This window comes from Stegostoma tigrinum, chromosome 22 (genome assembly GCF_030684315.1).
Source record: "Stegostoma tigrinum isolate sSteTig4 chromosome 22, sSteTig4.hap1, whole genome shotgun sequence".
NCBI lineage: Eukaryota > Metazoa > Chordata > Chondrichthyes > Orectolobiformes > Stegostomatidae > Stegostoma > Stegostoma tigrinum.
Genome location: NC_081375.1, coordinates 39,244,211 through 39,265,143, shown reverse-complemented (window position 1 = coordinate 39,265,143; position 20,933 = coordinate 39,244,211). Strand labels below are relative to the sequence as shown.

The window sequence follows — 20,933 nt, the reverse complement described above, 5'->3', positions numbered from 1 at the left end:
ACAGAAGTGGCGCTGAAGTTTTGCCTCTGTTATCCTTGTTCTTTAGATAGCTATTGATGAATAGGACTATCACAGAAGTTCATGTCAGCGTGCAGAAACCAACGGAGAGACCATACATTTGTACACTGAAAAGTATGTATCAAACGTCAATGTGAAGTTTATTATTCTAATATGTATTTGACAAAGCAACGCATGATCTACCAGCCAAATTAGATTTCAATCTCAAGGGAAATGACTGAAACATACAAATACATTTTAAAGTACACAGTTCCTTTCACAGCTGACAATTTCGGGTCCATTTCACCTGTGCTAAATCAACGAAGCAGAGGCTTATGCTGTGGAGTTGATTCAGGAGCATGGCCTTCAATAAATAGGTCATCAAAAAAAAGTACCTTAAAAAAGTTTCAAAGAAAAGAAAAATAACTAAGAAATATCTGCAAAAATGAACAAAGTACTTTTGTTTCATATATTCCCAAGACATTCCCTGAACATGGAGTGGGGGTGAGTGAATGAAACAAGCTAGAATAGGCTAGTTTGACCAGAACGTCCTGTTCCTTGATTAGTATGAAGTAATGATGGCAGCTTTAAAGGTACTGATAGTGTTGCCTTTTGCCTTTCCTCTAAATGTTTCAGTGAAGATTACTGTCAGTTATTGAGGTTGATTGAACAAAATGTCTTTCATTCTAGCTCCTAACCGAAAACTACACCTGTAATTTTTCAAGCAATCTTCTATTTAATGACTGTAGAACTGCTCCAAAGCTTAAAATATGAAGGTCAATGTTATGCAGTTACCTTCCTAGCAGAAAATCTCGGCAGGTAAGAACATGTTCTGCAGAATCAGGCAGCTTTATGCGCCTGATCCTCAACAATTCAAATTTGTTATAAAAATATTCAAAAGCTTTTATATAGATGGAATGCAGTGCAGCATGAATGGCATTATACCCATGAATGATTGATCCTGTGCTGAGTTTTGAGATTTAGGACAAGATCACTCTGTCAATAATTTCTTGCACTTGTAAAACTATGCAACGCATTCTGTGTAATCTGACCTTTAAAACTTGATTTCTTCAATGTGTATAATATTTTACCAACTGTTGTTTGGCAGATTTACATTTATTTTACTTCTGATATACCTTTATGCTTCATTTAATTTTTTGCTTAGCAATGCTAAAGTATTATTTTAAGATTCTTGCCCTAAACCACACCTACAGCGACTGCTACTTTCAGCAAAGCAGACAGAGGGGAGTTTTTCAAGGAGTTTCAATAGTACTTTTTGATTTGGAGAAAGAATAACTGATCATGAGTGAATAGAAAAATATGTACAGCTCCTGCAGTAATAATATTGTTTCAGCGGTGGGCTTGGGAACCCTGCAGCCCATTGTTATCAATGTGGACTTCACAAGCTTCAAAATCTCCACTCCCCCAACTGAGTCCCAAAACCAGCCCAGCTCATACCCACCTCTCTAACCTGTTCTCCTACGTATCCACTCTCCCATCTCAAGCCTCACCCCCATATCCTACCTACTAGCCTCATCACACCTCCTTGACCTGCCCATCCTCCCTGGACTGACCTATCCCCTCCCTAACTCCCCACCTACACTCACCTTTACTGGCTCCAACCTCACCTCCTTGACCTGTCTGTCTCCTCTCCACCTATCTTATCCTTTATTCATCTTCTATCCACCTCCCCCTTGCTCCATATTTATTTCAGAATCCCCTCCCCTTCTCCCATTTCTGAAGAAGTGTCCAGATCTGAAACATCAGCTTTTCTGCTCCTCTGATGCTGTTTGGCTTGCTGTGTTCATCCAATTCTACACCTTGTTGTCTCATAATATTATTGTTTCCTCAGTTTCCACTTTTACTGATTCAGGCAGACCTGCCTGGACATTGCAGATAATACCTACACCCTTATGTCACAAGACAGGTTGATTCCTAGCCATGTAATCACACGATGTCCATCCTATAGAAAATATCAATTGCTTGATCAATCATTCCTCTAGGAGCAAAGTTCATTAAAGCATTGGATTTTCCTGCAACGTGTGTTGAATTTAAAACAGGCAATATATTTAAGACCTTTCCTATACATAGAAGACATCAGTTTGATGGAACTCTTACGGTGTAATTGGCTCTGAGACTATCATAGTTAGCAGCATTGTAGCAAGCAGGCTCTTGCTCTCTCTCTATCACCTCCAGTCACCCATTTTACATCAACCAAAATCCTCAAAATCACAACTTGCATGCTCTGGGATATGTATAGGTCTGTTGGTGCTTGCAAGTTTTGCTAGACCTACTGCTTTGGTGAGGAAAATTGGTATTACTGAAGGGCTATTGTTCTTGACATATATTGGATACCATTGCCTCATTAACCCATCCAGAGCTTACATCTTATTGAAAAGTAGGGCAGCTCCAGGGGCTGAATGATTTACTTCAGCTTTAGTTCATATCTTTGTCTGCTTGTACTATATTGCAAAACAGAATCTTTGAGATCCCCAATTTGTGAGGTTAATGGTATGTCAGTCTAGAAGTCAATGAGTTCAAGAATCCGATAGAAGTGTGGTCATAATGAAACAAAATGCTACATTTTCTGGAAATCTGAAACAGAAGGAAATATACTTGAATTACTCAGCAGCTCATGCAGCTTCCATAGAGAAAAACAGAGGTAACAGCCATTTTAACGTGATGTCTGAACTTGAATTCTCCTCACGGATACTGCCTGACCTGCTGTGTATTTCCAGGATGTTTGTTTTTATTGGGAATCACACTCAAACTGTTTCAACTTGGATGGAAAAAGAAAACAAGTTTGAAACAAGAGACATCCTTTTTAAACAGAGATTGCTGACTGGTAGATTCTGACTGGTCATGGTGATACCGGGAAGATGCAGCAGAATTTGACTGTGTCCATGATGCTTTTTGTTTTTGGAAAAAGTACAATGTCTATGAAAAATTCTTTTGCCTACATAAAATGGGGCCCTGTGTGTTTTTATGTACATAACTTCTGGCATACCTGTATACATCATACATTCTGACCCGAATAAACATCAACATCTTCCCTTTCTGTATAAAATTTTATTTCAACTTTCCTTCCTCTCTCCATCTTCTGTTTCTCAGATGTCCAGGTCAGCCTCTGGATGAAAAGAAGAGTTTTTACAATTCAATTCATCATTCACCTGACAGTTATAATATAATTATTAGGATTGAATTGTCTTTTTGAATTGATCACATGTCCCGCTGAAATAGACTCTTTATGATGACTCAAAATACATTGCACCTGTCCTATTATTATTCACAAAGAATAACTTTATTTCTTCTTTCATACCTTCCAGGTAAATTTTGCAAGTTTTACCACAATAATCAATTAGACATTTTCAGACCCTCTGTGTCATTCTCCGCGTGTCTGTGTGGGTTTCCTCTGTGTGCTCCGGTTTCCTCCCACAGTCTGAAGATGTGCAGGCTAGGTGGATTGGCCATGCTAAATTGCCCCATAGTGTAGATTAGGTGGGTTATTTGTGCCTGGGTGGGATGCTCTGAGTGTTAGTGCGGACTTGTTGGGCCGAAGGGACTGTTTCCACACCATAGGGGTTTGATGATTTGTTGATGATCAAATACACATGATAACATTCCATCAAACAGCTTTTGGTCTTTAAAGATCAAAAAGAAGTGGAGCAGGAAGTATTAGTCCAAGGACAATCTGTTACCACTGCTTCTGTTGATGCAGAAGTGAAATATAGCTATTCCAAGTGATAGTCTTAATATCACCTATTAGGTTTATGTTTAAGAGGCTAATCCATATACAGGTTATAAGAACAGGTAATGAACTTTATAATTCTTCTGACTGAGAATGTAAAATTTAAGTGTAAGATCATAAAATTCTGTTGTATTTTAGATTTGTTTCATTTTTGATTTAACATGCATGTTTATAGATTATATTATCAGATGTATCATTTGATTCTTTTTCCACTTGGTAGAGATTTAGCATGAATGGATTTGAGTTATTTAAAATGAGAAAGTTATTACAAGAAGGATGTTCCCTTCAATTCAGGTATATTATAAAAGACTGTGTTTATGAGGGCTTGAATTTTCTTCTGGACTATGCCCTCTTCTGCATGGAGTTTAATCAGCAAAGAGAAGAAGATGCATTCTTACAGAGTATTTCCTCTGATGCATTATGAAAGATGACCTTTATATTCCCTTTCAGCTATTTCTGTTGTTTTCAACCTTTCCATTTCATTCCCCCTTCATTTCTGCCACTAATTTAACCCAAATAATTATTCTAATGATAATCGTTATAACTGTGACTTCTTGAAGATTGAGGAGGCCAATAGGCTAATCAATTTGATGTTGGCTCACTACAGAGCAATCCCACTCCTTGTCTTGTTATCCACAGTCCTCAGGTTTAATTTCTTCAAGTACCCATCCAATTTCCTTTTCTTTTTGAGCTATGCTGCAGTAGGGGCCCATTCTTTGAATGTTATGCTACTTGTATTGGACACAAAAAAAATCTTCAAAGACTATAAATGAAGAGGAAACATTTTATGTGTCATGTACCAAGACTGTGTTGCTTAGATTATATTTTAATGCTCTGATATGTAAAAACCACAGTGCATTTGATGTAGCAGCACTTTTGACCCTGTATTGCATTTTCCCCATTGAGTTGTGGATTACTATGAAATGAATGCTTTGGCATGGGCAAATCTGGAATAGGAATACAAGCAAGACCATGCAGCCTGCGATATTCAGGTTTATGTAATTGCTAGATTATATTGTTGGCAAAGTATCTCATCTTAGTTCCAGGGACAGAATGCCTCAAATCGTAAGAGGAACGATGATGTGAGTCTGCCAATAGAAGGGTATTTCTTGATGTGACAATGCCTATATTATCTTTCATGCCATGAAAAATCTGGATGACATTGTGTATTGAAGAATCCAATAGATGTTTATTACAGCTAACTATTAGAATAAAACATTGCATTCACAGTCACATCTGTGTCTCAGCTAACACTAAATTATTAGGTTACAACCGAGGAGCATGTATCCATTATTACGTCACTCTTCAAGTGATCCAAGGCAGGCTGAAGCATGACGCCTGTTAAGCCCTCAGATTACACGTTAAAATATAGTGATATTGTCATGAGCATTTCACTTAAAGATACATAGATATACTGACCATCCTTGCTTATACATCAGTATACAGGAAACAAGGGACCAAAGGTAGCACCAGATCATCACTTGCCCAAAGGCTTTCTCTCACATCTCCATGTTGGATTTTCTTCGATTGTGCTCATATATCACTTCTCCCCTGGTCTTCATTCAATTTACTAAAACCATTACATATGCTGTACCTTGTTTCCTTTTTTATTCAATCCCTCAGTGCTTTTAGATTGTTTTCTTAAGAACAAGTCTTGATTGACTCACAATATCTACGAATTAATATTGGAGAAGCTGAAATAATACCCTTACTTGCTGATTACCAGTGCATTTAATTCCATCTGTCTTCATGATGCTCTGTTTCATTGTATTAAAACATTCCTAACCTTGATATCTGTGTTGGTGCTTCAACCACAAACCTCTCCATTGGGAGGAGCATTTAATTTCAATTACACAACATTGTCTTTAGCCTCTATCTTCAGCTCAACTCCTCTCACACTAAAACTGCTGAAACCTTTACAGTTACCTTTATCACTTGAAAACATGAGTACTCTAATATTCTCCTTGTTGATCTCCTATACTACATCATCCAATTATTCAAAATCTTTGTTATATGTATTGTATATTAAGGACAGTATTACAGTTGCAGAAAGGATGTTTGGGGACTTGTCAACTGAGTTAGTATGGGCTGAGGTTAGAAACAGGAAAGGAGAGGTCACCCTGTTGGGAGTTTTCTATAGGCCTTCGAATAGTTCCGGAAATGTAGAGGAACGGATGGCAAAGATGATTCTCGATTGGAGTGAGAGAGACAGGCTAGTTGTCATGGGGGACTTCAACTTTCCAAATATTGACTGGGAACACTATAGTTCGAGTGCTATAGATGGGTCAGTTTTTGTACAGTGTGTGCAGGAGGGCTTCCTGACACAGTATATAGATAGGCCAACAAGGGGCAAAGCCACATTAGATTTGGTACTGGATAATGAGCCTGGCCAGGTGTTAGATTTGGAAGTAGGTGAGCACTTTGGTGATAGCGATCACAATTCTGTTATGTTTAACTTAGTGATGGAAAGGGATAGGTGTATACCACTGGGCAAGAGTTATAGCTGGGGGAAAGGCAATTACGATGAGATTAGGCAAGATTTAGGGAGCATAGGATGGGGAAGGAAACTGCAGGGGATGGGCACATTAGAAATGTGGAGTTTATTCAAGGAAAAGCTCCTGTGTGCCCTAGATAAGTATGTACCTGTCAGGCAGGGAGAAAGCTGTAGAGTGCAGGAGCCGTGGTTTACGAAGGAGGTGGAATCTCTGCTCAAGAGGAAGAAGAAGGCTTATGTTAGGATGAGATGTGAAGGCTCAGTTAGGGCACTTGAGGGCTCTGAGGTAGCCAGGAAAGACCTAAAGAGAGAGCTCAGAAGAGCCAGGAGGAGACATGAGAAGTTGTTGGCGGATAGGATCAGGGTAAACCCTAAGGCTTTCTATAGGTATTTAAGGAATAAAAGAATGACGAGAGTAAGATTAGGCCCAATCAAGGATAGTAGTGGTAAGTTGTGTGTGCAGTCAGATGAGATAGAGGAAGCGCTAAATGAATATTTTTCAACAGTATTCACTCTAGAAAACGACAATGTTGTCGAGGAGAATACTGAGATACAGGCTACTAGACTAGGTGGGATTGAGGTTCACAAGGAAGAGGTATTAGAAATCCTTCAGAGGGTGAAGATAGATAAGTCTCCTGGGCCGGATGGGATTTATCCTAGGATCCTCTGGGAAGCCAGGGAGGAGATTGCCGATCCTTTGGCATTGATCTTTAACTCGTCATTGTCTACAAGAATAGGGCCAGATGACTGGAGGTTAGCAAATGTGGTTCCCCTTTTCAAGAAGGGGAGTAGAGACAACCCTGGTAATTATAGACCAGAGAGCCTTACCTCAGATGTTGGTAAAGTGTTGGAAAAGGTTATAAGGGATAGGATTTATAATCATCTAGAAAAGAATAAATTGATTAGGGATAGTCAGCACGGTTTTGTGAAGGGAAGGTCGTGCCTCACAAACCTTATTGAGTTCTTTGAGAAGGTGACCAAACAGGTAGATGAGAGTAAACCGGTTGATGTGGTGTATATGGATTTCAGCAAGGCGTTCGATAAGGTTCCCCACAATAGGCTATTGTACAAAATGCGGAGGAATGGAATTGTGGGAGATATAGCAGTTTGGATCGGAAATTGGCTTGCTGAAAGAAGACAGAGGGTGGTAGTTGATGGGAAATGTTCATCCTGGAGACCAGTTACCAGTCGTGTACCGCAAGGGTCGGTGTTGGGTCAACTGCTGTTTGGCATTTTTATAAATGACCTGGATGAGGGCGTAGAAGGATGGGTTAGTAAATTTGCAGACGACACTAAGGTCAGAGGAGTTGTGGATAGTGATGAAGGATGCTGTAGGTTGCAGAGAGACATAGATAAGCTGCAGAGCTGGGCTGAGAGGTGCAAATGGAGTTTAATGCAGACAAATGTGAGGTGATGCACTTTGGTAGGAATAACCAGAAGGCAAAGTACAGGGCTAATGATAAGATTCTTAGTAGTGTAGATGAGCAGAGAGATCTCGGTGTCGATGTACACAGATCCTTGAAAGTTGCCACCCAAGTTGACAGGGCTGTTAAGAAGGCATACAGTGTTTTAGCTTTTATTAATAGAGGGATCGAGTTCCGGAACCAAGAGGTTATGGTGAAGCTGTACAAAACTCTGATGCAGCCGCACTTGGAGTATTGTGTACAGTTCTGGTCACCGCATTATAAGAAGGATGTGGAAGCTTTGGAAAGGGTGCAGAGGAGATTTACTAGGATGTTGCCTGGTATGGAGGGAAGGTCTTACGAGGAAAGGCTGAGGGACTTGAGGCTGTTTTCATTGGAGAGAAGAAGGTTGAGAGGTGACTTAATAGAACCATATAAAATAATCAGAGGGTTAGATAGGGTGGATAGGGAGAACCCTTTTCCTAGGATGGTGACGGCGAGCACAAGGGGGCATAGCTTTAAATTGACGGGTGATAGATATAGGACAGATGTCAGAGGTAGTTTCTTTACTCAGAGAGTAGTAAGGGAATGGAACGCTTTGCCTGCAACGGTAGTAGATTCGCCAACTTTAGGTACATTTAAGTCATCATTGTATAAGCATATGGACGTACATGGAATAGTGTAGGTTAGATGGTCTTGAGATTGGTATGACAGGTCGGCACAACATCGAGGGCCGAAGGGCCTGTACTGTGCTGTAATGTTCTATGTTCTATGTTCTATATATTTTACACAAAATTTGTTCATGGGTTACCCTGATCCTTACCAACTTCCAATACATTAATCACAAAATATTAGCTGTCATCGATAATTCTTACCCCAATTTACAATGAAGTTCCTCCTGAAAACTCCTCACTGCGTTATTTTCTTCTTCTCTCCTTCTCTTGACTCTTGCAATGGCAGAACAGCTTCCATTCTTCTATTTGTAAGTTCCTGTTTCCGTCTCGCTCTGCGCTCCACTTCTTTCTAATTTCTAAAAACTTCACAACCCGACATTTTCACCAAGTGTTTGGCTTCACCATTCTGAGTGCACATTCCCTGAATTAACATCTATTTCTCTTTATAAATGTTTGTGAAATATCGTGGGATGTTACTTCAATTTGAAAGCATTGTAAGCATGTTCCTTCTTGCTTCTGTTGATTTGTCAAATCACTAGCACCCATGCTCACTACGCAAGGCATTAGTGTCAACATGTTGTTTAAATCACATGCAATAGCTAGCCTGAAGTATCTAATAAATTCCATTAATTCACCTGTCTTCCAGGTTGTACTGGAACAGGTAATGGGAAGGTAATGGCTTCGTGGCATTATTGCTTGACTATTAATCCAGAGACCCAGGTTCTGTTCTTGGGACCTGGATTTGAATCCTGTCATGGCAGATGGTGGAACTTGAATTCAATAAAAATTTGGATTTAGGAGTCTAATGATGATCATGAATCCATTGCCAATTGTTGGACAAAAAAACATCTGGCTCAAGCATGTCCTTTAGGGAAGGAAACTATCATCCTTATCTGGTCTGGCCTAGATGTGACTCTGGATTCACAGCAATGTGTATGGCTCTTAACTGCCCTCTGGGCAATTAGGGGTGAGCAATTAATGCTGGCCCAGCTGGCGACACCATCATTCTGTGAATGCAATTTTTTAAAATTAAAAATCACAGGCAGGACTCTTCAAAATAGATTTAAAAGTTTAAGATACCACTGATAGTCAATTTAAATGAAAATTCAAGAAGAGATTAGTGGAGAAATTTAGGGTGACTGCTTTAGGCATTGACTTCAAGTGAAAATATAACGCTAAATTTGTTAAATCACAATGGGATTTTTTTAAAGTCAGAATCATATTATCAAATTAAGAATTAAAGACTTGTCCCCACCACACAGAACTTACAGTTGACTTCAGATTGGGTGAACATTCTGTTCAGACATTACATTTCAAGAGGGTGAAAGGACCCACTGCAAATGCTGTCTCTCTTTCTCTGTCACCTGTACCATTTTACTGCAAGGATTATTGACTCTGACTTTAAATGAACATATCACCTACTTTCAACCATTCCAGGGCTTTACCTAATCCATTTAATCTAAATAAATCCAAAATCTCCTATGAGACGGGGACTGATGGGATTTGATTTACAGATCAGTTGGCGTCATGGAGACGACTGTTGTGTCAGATTTCATCTTTAATGAAGCTGTCTCTCGCAAGACTGTATCCTTAAAGGCTACAGAGCTGCCCTCCCGAGATGGGGTTGGGTGTTTAGAGTCTAATCAGTAGCAATGTTAGGATCTGTTTCACTCAAGCCAGCACCAGGGGAGTTGGTGGGAGGTGGAGCAGCCAGAACTGCTCAACATCAACCAGCAAATACTCTTATCTGCTTTATAAAAGTCTGATTGATCCTGATCCTGGTAGCTTTATCCAAGATGAGGCAAAGATGTTGAAGCAGAATTGGCTACAGATTATCCTCAATCCATTATGCACAGAACATCTTTCCACTGATATTGAATTAGTTTTTCACTGATTAGTGTGAAAGATTCATAGCAGTCAACTTTGAGAACAATAGTTTCTAACTTGACAGAAACAAGCTCTGTGAGGTAGTTAGTCTCGCCTGTTGACACAAGGCACTGGTGGAACGCTTTGCTGTGTTATGTTTGTGAAACCGCAATCTTGCAAAGAGTAAAATGTTCCCGTGAAACTTAAGCTGATACTAAGCTGTCCCAATTAATGCTGTTCATTAAATGTTTGTGTTTAAAATTAATTTTCAAACAGTTGTCCATTATGCATTTCAAGTGTTTCTAATACTTATAGGTGTGGAACTCATTGCCACTCAAGTAGACAGCAGTAACAGCAACAACTTAGAACAAATCACTTGCCTTTATGTACTGTGCCATTTGATCTCAGAAATAGCTTGGTACATTTTTTATAGAATGAATAGTCTTCAGTCACTCTGGTTATGGAGGCAAAAGATTAATATGTCATTCTATAATGCTGACTTCGAATATGTTTTTGAGCATTTTACATCAAGATTGAAATCTTAAAGGGAAGTAATGACTACCAAGTAACCTAAATACGGTGTTTATAAAGAAACAATTGTGAATCAACATGCTATACGAAGTTCTGTAATTAAAGTGATTTAAAAGCATTTTAGTCATTTGATACCCAAACTTTGCTGAAAAACATGTAATAAAACATTTAAGATTTTTTACATGGCCTGTCATCTTCCTAAATATGCCAAGATTATACCTTGAATCAAGAAGATAAATAATAACTGCATTTTCTAAAGTGGAATGAAATCAACAATGTCACTATAAAATTTAAACTGTGGCTTCCAGTTTTGACCCATTGACAAAGACACTGTTTGGTGTAGCAAGTTAGTATTACATAGTCTCAATGCTTGCTGTAAGAGGAGTTAGCTGATATGAATTTGACTGAATACCCTTGATTTAGGGAGGTGGTAAAAGGTTGTCTGTTTTTGTTTGTTAACCAGTTATCTCCTCAGGAAAGTATATTGTTGGGCATTAAGGTGAGGACAGAATCAAGTTTGCATTTAATATCCTTAGAGTAGTCATGTCAGCACTTTGCACCTAGGGCATTCAAGATGGCAGCAACAGAGGGGCAGTGTTCGGGCTCCTGCTTATCCGCTGCTTATTTTGTACATTTCCCTTTTCTTCTTTTCTCCTTTCTATTTTTCTCTACAGTCCTCTCTTACCTTGTGCCCTGCAGGAGCTCTGCTGCAACAGCGACAGATGCAAGTGTGGGCCCAATGGCAAGAGATGGTACTAGACCACGACAACTTTGATGTTGGTGGGCCCAGCACTGGACTCACTGTGGTGGCGGTAGCACCAACATTGATGGTGGCTCTGACGTCAACTCTGGTTCAAAGGGTTACTTGCTTACATCTCTTCAGGAAGGTTGGGGACTTTGATACTTCAACTGTGTCCAAGATGGTGGCGGCTTTGGTGTGGTGATCTCAGCCGGGAGTGGTGCTGCCAAAGCATGGCAATCTCAACATTGGTGGCTCCTGCACAGGTAGCGACAAGGCACAGGACTCGAGGTGGTGGCATCAGCGGTTGTGAAGAGGTGGCAGCACTGCGGCACGGGTGAGTCCAGCACAGGCAACAATTGTGAACGTGGCTCAGGACTCATGAAGGCAGTGGTAGTGAGAGTTATTTGCACATTTTCTTTTTCTTTTGTTTCTGTTTCTTTAATTTTAGTCCTTGTTTTTAATTCTAACTATTGTTTCTAACATGGTGTTGGAGAGGAGCAACTCCTGTACTCAGTTACACATGATAATGAAATCTAATCTGATCTAATAATAACCATTTTGTTGGAAGGATACCTCTTATTCGTTGAACTAGAATTGGTGTCATTGTGATTTTACGCAATAGGTATTAACTCTGTGGGCTATGTCTTATCCCTGGCAATGGTGACATTTTTCTTGCTAATACTGTGAGATCATTGATGCAGCTGAATGTAATACTATTACCAATGGTGCACAATGTAACTGAAATGTAGGCTGCTTTGTAGCAAGGCCAGGCATGGTAAAGTAAATAATACTAAAATATTCTGAATTGTTGATAATAAGAGGTTAAAATTAGCTCATTCAATAATCCTAATTTGCTTCATAGACTGTTTTGGAAAAATCAGTATTGATCACTTTTTTTAATGTAAACAAGTTCAGTGCACCATAGATCCAAAAATACAAAACATTTTTTCTCAACTATTCCTTTAAAATATTTTATCTCCATTTTCTTCTGTAGTTTTAAGCCAGTTTTGCATGACCATAATTTCCTTTTCATAATTGTACTCAATGAGACACCAATTATGGGGAGTATCAGAGTGGACCGTAGCTCATTAGAGAAGGAAGTGATGCAAGCAAATTCTTAGCTTAGTCAAGGACATAGATTGAAATAGTCTATAGCCATTCTGACAGGAACGATAAGGAATGGGAAGTTAATTTGCCCCGAGAGGGTCTCTGGACTTCTTTAAGTTGATTATTTTATTCACTGGAAGTAATTCTATAGATATTATCAAAATTTCTACTAGGAGAAGACACGTTGGGCCTATATTGAATGTTGCTTTGTGTACTGGGTGGTGAAGTTTCTCAGTTAGACTTGTCCTGATAATGTATGGACTGTAGCTGTGACTGCTATTGAAACAGTACTAATTTCAAACCTAATCTAAATTGTTGAAGAAATGAGTTATGATCGAGTGAGAAAACGAGCACTAAAATGCAGTGTGCATGTTTTAAATTAATAGTGATAAATTATTTGTTTGTTTAGGGTTAGGCTATTTGACCCAGATGAAGATGAGGGATGTGTTGAAATGATAAATCAAGAACCAAAATCTGAACAGTTGACAGACTAAAAGTGTAATTATGTGTGAATCAGAGCGAGAGTCTTTTACAGTGCTGGATGAGAACTAGAGGAACATAAAATGGATGATGTAGGAATACTTAAATTTGTCAGGGATTGTACTGCTTAACTTATTCTGTATGGTCCCATTGGTCCAAAGTCCTCTATATCATTATACAAAGTTAAAATCTGGTTCTGAAAAGATTTACAAGGATGTTGCTGGGGTTGGAGGATTTGTGCTATAGTGAGAGGCTGAATCGGCTGGGGCTATTTTCCCTGAAGCATTGGAGGCTGTGAGGCAACTTTATAAAGTTTTGTAAAATCATGAGGGGCATAGATCAGGTGAAAAGCCAAGGCTTTTTCTTGGGGTGGGGGAGTCCAAAACGAGAGGAGAGAGGGATAAGATTCGACAGGGACTTAAGAGGCAACGCTTTCCTGCAGAAGGTGATGCATGTATGGAAAGAGCTGCCAGAGGAAGTGGTGGAGACTGGTACAATTACAACATTTAAAAGGTTGGAAATGTGAATCGGAAGGGTTTAGAGGGATATGGGTCAAATGCTGACAAATGGGACTAGATTAATTTAGGACATCTGGTTGGCATGGACAAGTTGGACCAAAGCATCTGTTTCTTTGCTGTACAGCTCTATGACTGTGAATCAACTGAAGTCAATTCAGTATATTTACAACTTCCTTGATTTTATTGACTGTGTGTTTTTCACTTGGAGGCCTCAGTGTGGAAGGCCATTTTTTGTGTATTCTCCTACTCTAGTTTGTAATTTCCTTTCTTTTGTGTGGCAAATCAGGAAGCATGTTTTAACGCAGATTGTGGAACTCACACTCCAAAAGGCCAGATCAACTGAAACCTTCAAAACTGGTTGGATAGGAATATCAAAGGAGGTGAAGCAATGCCAGATAAATATTCTTACCCTCCTATACCTTAAACAAAGGGAAAACCAACAGCAATGAAAACATAAAAATACAAACATTTTTCCACAGGTACCATAGTTAAATTTGAGAACTAAATATGAACTGAATGACAGGAACAAAAACAAAGTTGCTGGAAAACCTCAGCAGGTCTGGCAGCATCTGTGAAGGAATAAACAGAATTAATGTTTCAGGTCCGGTGACCCTTCCTCAGAACAGAAGTTCTATTCTGAGGAAGGGTCACCGTACCCGAAACATTACCTCTTTTTTTTGTTTCACAGATGCTGCCAGACCTGCTGAGCTTTTCCAGCAACTTTGTTTTTGTACCTGATTTACAGCATCTGCAGTTCTTTTGGTTTTTATGAATCGGAATGTCTTTTGGCTTATTTGTGTTACTCTCATATTTGATTAGGGTAAAAGATAATGGATTCAACCCCACATTCTACTAATACTTTGACACAAAGTAAGGTGGTCCATAACTATGGAAAATGCTTCACAAGAGGATACCAGTTTCAGATTAGGCATTAAATCATGCTCCCAACTACTTGCTAGGATGAATGTAAAACTACGTTTTCTTTGAAGAAGAACAGGGGCGGGGGATCTCTCATTCATCTCTCAATCACCGCCACCATAAACAAATTAATGGATCATTCCAGTCATTGAGGATTGTGGGTCCTCGGACATAAATCCCTTCCCCTGTTTGCCTGCAAAGCTAAAAGAGGCTCCTGTCTCAATGTAATTCATTGACTGTGAAGAGCTTTTGAGTGCCCTGAGGTTAAGTTGCAGCTACTTTCTAATATTGGTGAAAGTTTGACAAGGTTGATAGCAATGATTGGTAAAGTATAACTTGGCCACATCTGCTGCCTATCAATAATGGAGACTTTCCCCTCGAATTTCATTTGCTTTCCTTTTTAATTTAATTTAATTGAAATTCATTGGGTGGTGATTGCTGCACTCTCAAACTCCATTGGAGAGACGTGAGAAAATCCTCTTGAGACATTTCAGCACATAACAGGGTTTTAGCCAGCCAGGCTTTTCAGCATATTATGAGCAGAAATTGAACATTTATTTATTAACTGGCTTATGTTTTAGAGGAGCAAAGTTTATTAATAAATATACCTGCAGAAACAGTGTGTGAACCTGTCTACCAGAACATGGATGTTGAACTGATTGCCGTATTAATAAGGCCTTATTTACAACGCTGTGTTTATTACAGAAGAATATTTAATCGTTTTTCTAGAACATTGTTAAAGAGAAGGTCTACAAAAGGGATATATGTATGTATGTATGTACATATATACATATACATGGGGAATATGTATGCAATACATATAGATACTTTAACTGCAAATGAGTAGCAATAAGTAACCCATATATAAAGAAAAGGGAATTTTACTTTTTAGATATTTTACATTTTACTCTTCAACTCAATTGCTAAAATTTAATTTCCTGGCGTAAGAAATTCCTCAATCCTACCTTAGCAACACTCATGAAGAGTGAGAATGTTTGTCTCTGTGTAACCATTGCATTTTCAAACTGATTGCGAGCGTATCTGTCAATATGTCCTTCAACAATCACTAATCACAGCACTAATTCAGGTGTATGCAGGCAGAGTGGGTGGGTGGAGCAATGGCTGGCTGATCATACAGACCTACTGCCCTTTGAGAACTCTGTCGTCCTTCAATTTCTGGCCACCTGTCCCTCACCAATGCCACACCCACGCCCTCCCTACAAACACCCTTTACCCAATTGGCAACCATACCTTAAACCATTTAGGTCCTAGGCTGGTTGATTCAATCATAGTCTTCCACTAACTCATTCTACACAGTTTCCCAGAAAAATGCAGATGATTCACCAACATTTTTTTCAAATGTAGCAAATATATAAATAAACAGCCAGAAAAGAGCATCTGTCGTTCATCAAACCTAGATATTTTTCTCCCATGTTTGAATGTGCACTCTGTTCAAGTAAATCTTTTAAAGAGAGTCAAGTGCTCATAATCAAAATAACTCATTGTGACCCTTCACTCTAAACATCTTGAACGTTTTGCAGTTCTCACAAAGGTGTTGTATCGATCTAGCCTGTGAGGATGGTGAGCGAATAATTTCTATCAATGCAGAGGAAGTAACTTGCTGAAGCAGATCAAGGGAAGAAGAAAAAGCAGTCACAATACAAGAGGTCCAGTTAATTCTGAACACATCACGGCTGATTTTTTTTTCTTGTTTTGTAATGCATAGTGCAGCGATTTGAAGCGAAACATAACTCTCTGTTATATGAAATGTGAATGTTGGTGGCAGGCTGCAAGGCAAGTTCATTTTCCCGACAAAACCCAATTAGCTGTGCAGGTTTGTATCATTGCCTGGAGCCTGGGGCTTTGATTATTTCTGCCAATAAGGCTTATTACAGCTACATTATTAGTGAAGTAGGATACGAATAACATGTCAGATTAATGTATTACTGCACAGGTACAATATTTTAATAAGTTGACAGGAATGGTGCTGCTGATTTAGGTTATAAGAACATCTATGCAAATTAGACTAATGCATGTTACTCTGAGTTTTTTCCTATGGGCAATTTGGGGGATTATGGCCAAATGAAAGGAAAGTCAAGCAAGAGGAGGCTGAATTTCATGTCTAAGAAGGAATTATTAATGAATTTTATTGTGGTTAATTTTACTTAGTTTTGAATCTATGATAATACAATGACACTGTAAATTGTTTTAATACTACAAAATAATAAAAGTATAAAGATTCCTCACAGTAAAGGCAGTCAGATAATTCTTTGTGTTTGGCTAAGTGGTCCATTTGAAAAATTAATTCATTCCATTGATTGTCTAATGGTGTTTATTTGGTAAAATATTTTTCCTTTTACTTTGGAGATTTCCTATGTCAGTGGAGAAATTCAGTTTTGCTTGTGATCCTTTCCAAGCTTATATGACCTTGGTTTGACATACATGCCTTCAGAAAATGAATATGATTATGATATATGGAGTGTGAAAATATTTTTTGCTTTTCTTTTTCTAATTTATTAAGTCCTTTAAGTGCAGCAACAAAATATAAACTTCTTCAAAAAATTAATAAGATTTTTGAAATAAGAGGGGAAAAGAACAAGTATTTCACTGCTTAATTTCCTTTCCAGTAATTTTACAGTCTATGAAACAAGGAATACTGGATGAAAGGTGAAAGTAATTATGCATAGAAACAGGATTATAACTTCTACTGATTCCAATATATTGTCTTCCAGTATTCCTAAACAGATTGTTCTTGAAACTTGTTGCAATCAAAAATAATTTCATTCCATTTTACACATTTAACTGTTATAAATTGAAATTCTTACACATGCACCATTTCCCTTTCAACTGTTTCCATTGTATAATGGAAAGAGACCATAATATTGTCACAATGTATCATACCCTCGAGCTAATTGGATGTTATAGTTCCACATTTTTATACCTTCCCATGCTTGGACTGCTTCAGCAGATGCACTTCTTGGGATATATTTTGTTCAGTGGGTGAAATCAAGGGATAAATGAGTGCTGATAAGAATAAACGGTTTGAACGTCTGGATTATGCACACAATTTTGGCCCTAATTGTTGATTCCCATTCTTTTGTTTTGCTTAGAAGTACTGAACCAAAAGCTATAGGATTCAATTACTAATGAGCTGCAATTTTCCAGGAGGAATATATTTGGGTACCGCGCACCCCTTTCAGTGAGTGTGTGGAGTGATCTCAATGGAGTGCACAGCACATTGCAGGATGGGAATGAGGAACAGGTCACGCATGCTCTCCGGTGTAACGAACATGAAATAGTGAATTTCCTTTTGATAGTGTTTGAAATCAACACCATATTTACTCCTAAAGAACTGTTCAAGAAGGGCATAAGTTGAATCATTAACTGCCACAATCTTGTGCGGCCTCTTTCATGAGCATGAGCAGTCATTTGAGGGCTGAAAAGCTGGCTTTTTAAGAGTTTGGTGCTGGTTGTTTCTACTCTTGCTTCAACTCCTTTACCATTATGATGTCTGATGTTATAAACAGGCTCAGCCAGCTTTTCAGCTCAAGGCTCTATATTGGCCACTTCAGAGGATCATCAGCACCTGGAGTGGTGCCAAAAAATCCATAAGCTCTAAATGACTGTGCTTATCTCCTTCCCAAATTCTCATTCATTTTATGATTTATAATGGAAAGTAAAGTGAAATATTAACTAGAAAATAAAGACTGAATATAGTTTAATTATTTCCTGGCCGATAACTTCACTTCACCTCAAAGCTGTTCTTACTCAACATCAAGGGAGATTATTTTACAATGTAGTAAAGTCTTGAGGTGGCATCTCTTTCTCATAATGAGGACACTTAAAAATTCTGATAATGCCATCTTTATTTCATACAAAGCATTCTGTCTTATTAAATTCTGGGGTATGAGCAGGAAAGTAGATTTGTGGAATGTTGGATTAGCCATGATCCTATTAATTGGTGGAGTATGTACAAGGGTAGAGACAGCTAATCTGTTCCTATTTCTTATGATCTTATGATCCGTACATGAAGAGTGTGAAAGGAATTCTCTTAGTCTCTTATGGAATATTTTGAGTGATAGTGATTTCTCCAAATTGTTAATCCTTTTTTCAAGAAATCAAAATACTCCACCGCCATTTATATTAGGCCTATTTTTGATGTATAAATAAAAGCTCATCCTTCTCCCTCGCAGATCTGTTACATATGGTATCTGCCCTAATTGCCACAGATGACACTTTATGATGCAGGACACACTAGGAACTATTAATGCAATACTGCTGCAAGGACACTTTGTTCACAGCTTAGGCATCCTGCTCACAGATTGGACAAGGCTGCACCTCAGGGCTAATGGGAACTGCAGATGCTGGAGATTCCAAGATAATAAAATGTGAGGCTGGATGAACACAGCAGGCCAAGCAGCATCTCAGGAGCACAAAAGCTGACGTTTCGGGCCTAGACCCTTCATCAGAGAGGGGGATGGGGGGAGGGAACTGGAATAAATAGGGAGAGAGGGGGAGGCGGACCGAAGATCGAGAGTAAAGAAGATAGGTGGAGAGGGTGTAGGTGGGGAGGTAGGGAGGGGATAGGTCAGTCCAGGGAAGACGGACAGGTCAAGGAGGTGGGATGAGGTTAGTAGGTAGCTGGGGGTGCGGCTTGGGGTGGGAGGAAGGGATGGGTGAGAGGAAGAACCGGTTAGGGAGGCAGAGACAGGTTGGACTGGTTTTGGGATGCAGTGGGTGGAGGGGAAGAGCTGGGCTGGTTGTGTGGTGCAGTGGGGGGAGGGGATGAACTGGGCTGGTTTAGGGATGCAGTAGGGGAAGGGGAGATTTTGAAACTGGTGAAGTCCACATTGATACCATATGGCTGCAGGGTTCCCAGGCGGAATATGAGTTGCTGTTCCTGCAACCTTCGGGTGGCATCATTGTGGCAGTGCAGGAGGCCCATGATGGACATGTTACAATCCGACCCCACCACCCAAGACATTTTTCCATCCCCTCCCCTGTCTGCTTTCCGGAGAGACCACTCTCTCCGTGACTCCCTTGTTCGCTCCACACTGCCCTCCAACCCCACCACACCCGGCACCTTCCCCTGCAACCGCAGGAAATGCTACACTTGTCCCCACACCTCCTCCCTCACCCCCATCCCAGGCCCCAAGATGACATTCCACATTAAGCAGAGGTTCACCTGCACATCTGCCAATGTGGTATACTGCATCCACTGTACCCGGTGCGGCTTCCTCTACATTGGGGAAACCAAGCGGAGGCTTGGGGACCGCTTTGCAGAACACCTCCGCTCAGTTCGCAACAAACAACTGCACCTCCCAGTCGCAAACCATTTCCACTCCCCCTCCCATTCTCTTGATGACATGTCCATCATGGGCCTCCTGCACTGCCACAATGATGCCACCCGAAGGTTGCAGGAACAGCAACTCAAATTCCGCCTGGGAACCCTGCAGCCATATGGTATCAATGTGGACTTCACCAGTTTCAAAATCTCCCCTTCCCCTACTGCATCCCTAAACCAGCCCAGTTCATCCCCTCCCCCCACTGCACCACACAACCAGCCCAGCTCTTCCCCCCAACCCACTGCATCCCAAAACCAGTCCAACCTGTCTCTGCCTCCCTAACCGGTTCTTCCTCTCACCCATCCCTTCCTCCCACCCCAAGCCGCACCCCCAGCTACCTACTAACCTCATCCCACCTCCTTGACCTGTCCGTCTTCCCTGGACTGACCTATCCCCTCCCTACCTCCCCACCTACACCCTCTCCACCTATCTTCTTTACTCTCCATCTTCGGTCCGCCTCGCCCTCTCTCCCTATTTATTCCAGTTCCCTCCCCCCATCCCCCTCTCTGATGAAGGGTCTAGGCCCGAAACGTCAGCTTTTGTGCTCCTGAGATGCTGCTTGGCCTGCTGTGTTCATCCAGCCTCACATTTTATTATCCTGCACCTCAGGGCTGTTTGTTTGCTCACTTAGCACCTACTTGGATTGTTCGCTGTATCTCTGTCTTATCATATTAATTAGTACAGTCAATAAAGCAACTTGGCTTGCTCGTCAGCAATCCTCAGTCAAGGGTGTGCACATCTCACTGTACTACAGTGTGCAACCTGATTCCTGCATCACATGCCAACGGCTTCTGGAGCAATCACACTGAATGTGTAGCAAACAAGCAGACACAAGTCTCAAAGTCTTAGAGGAGTAAGCACTGACTGAAGTCTGTGGAGGCACCTGTCAGTCAGAGGATCCTAGCACAGTAAGTCAAAGGCAACTTCTAACACCAGTCCAGGAGACTTGCAATGGCCAGGCATCCAGTTGGACTGCTCTGGGTTGGGCTCCATGCCTCCGCAATCCAAGGAATGGTTCACAGTCAGTCCCATGCCTTGAGAGTAGATATCCTGGTGAGTACAACTAACATGATTGGGGAGATATAAAGGCGCTGGCCAGGGGCTGTCTGC

The 20,933-nt window shown here is 40.2% G+C and overlaps 1 long non-coding RNA gene across 1 annotated transcript; it reads right to left on the bottom strand.

Annotated features, from left to right (window-relative positions):
• Positions 1 to 280: 280 nt before the first annotated feature.
• LOC125463487 (uncharacterized) lies at positions 281 to 15,544 on the bottom strand. The gene is made up of 4 exons (XR_007249837.1): positions 15,444 to 15,544; positions 8,518 to 8,679; positions 3,005 to 3,124; positions 281 to 392 (listed from the first exon to the last, which is right to left on the bottom strand). It is a non-coding gene; the product is annotated as an uncharacterized LOC125463487 (long non-coding RNA).
• Positions 15,545 to 20,933: the final 5,389 nt, after the last annotated feature.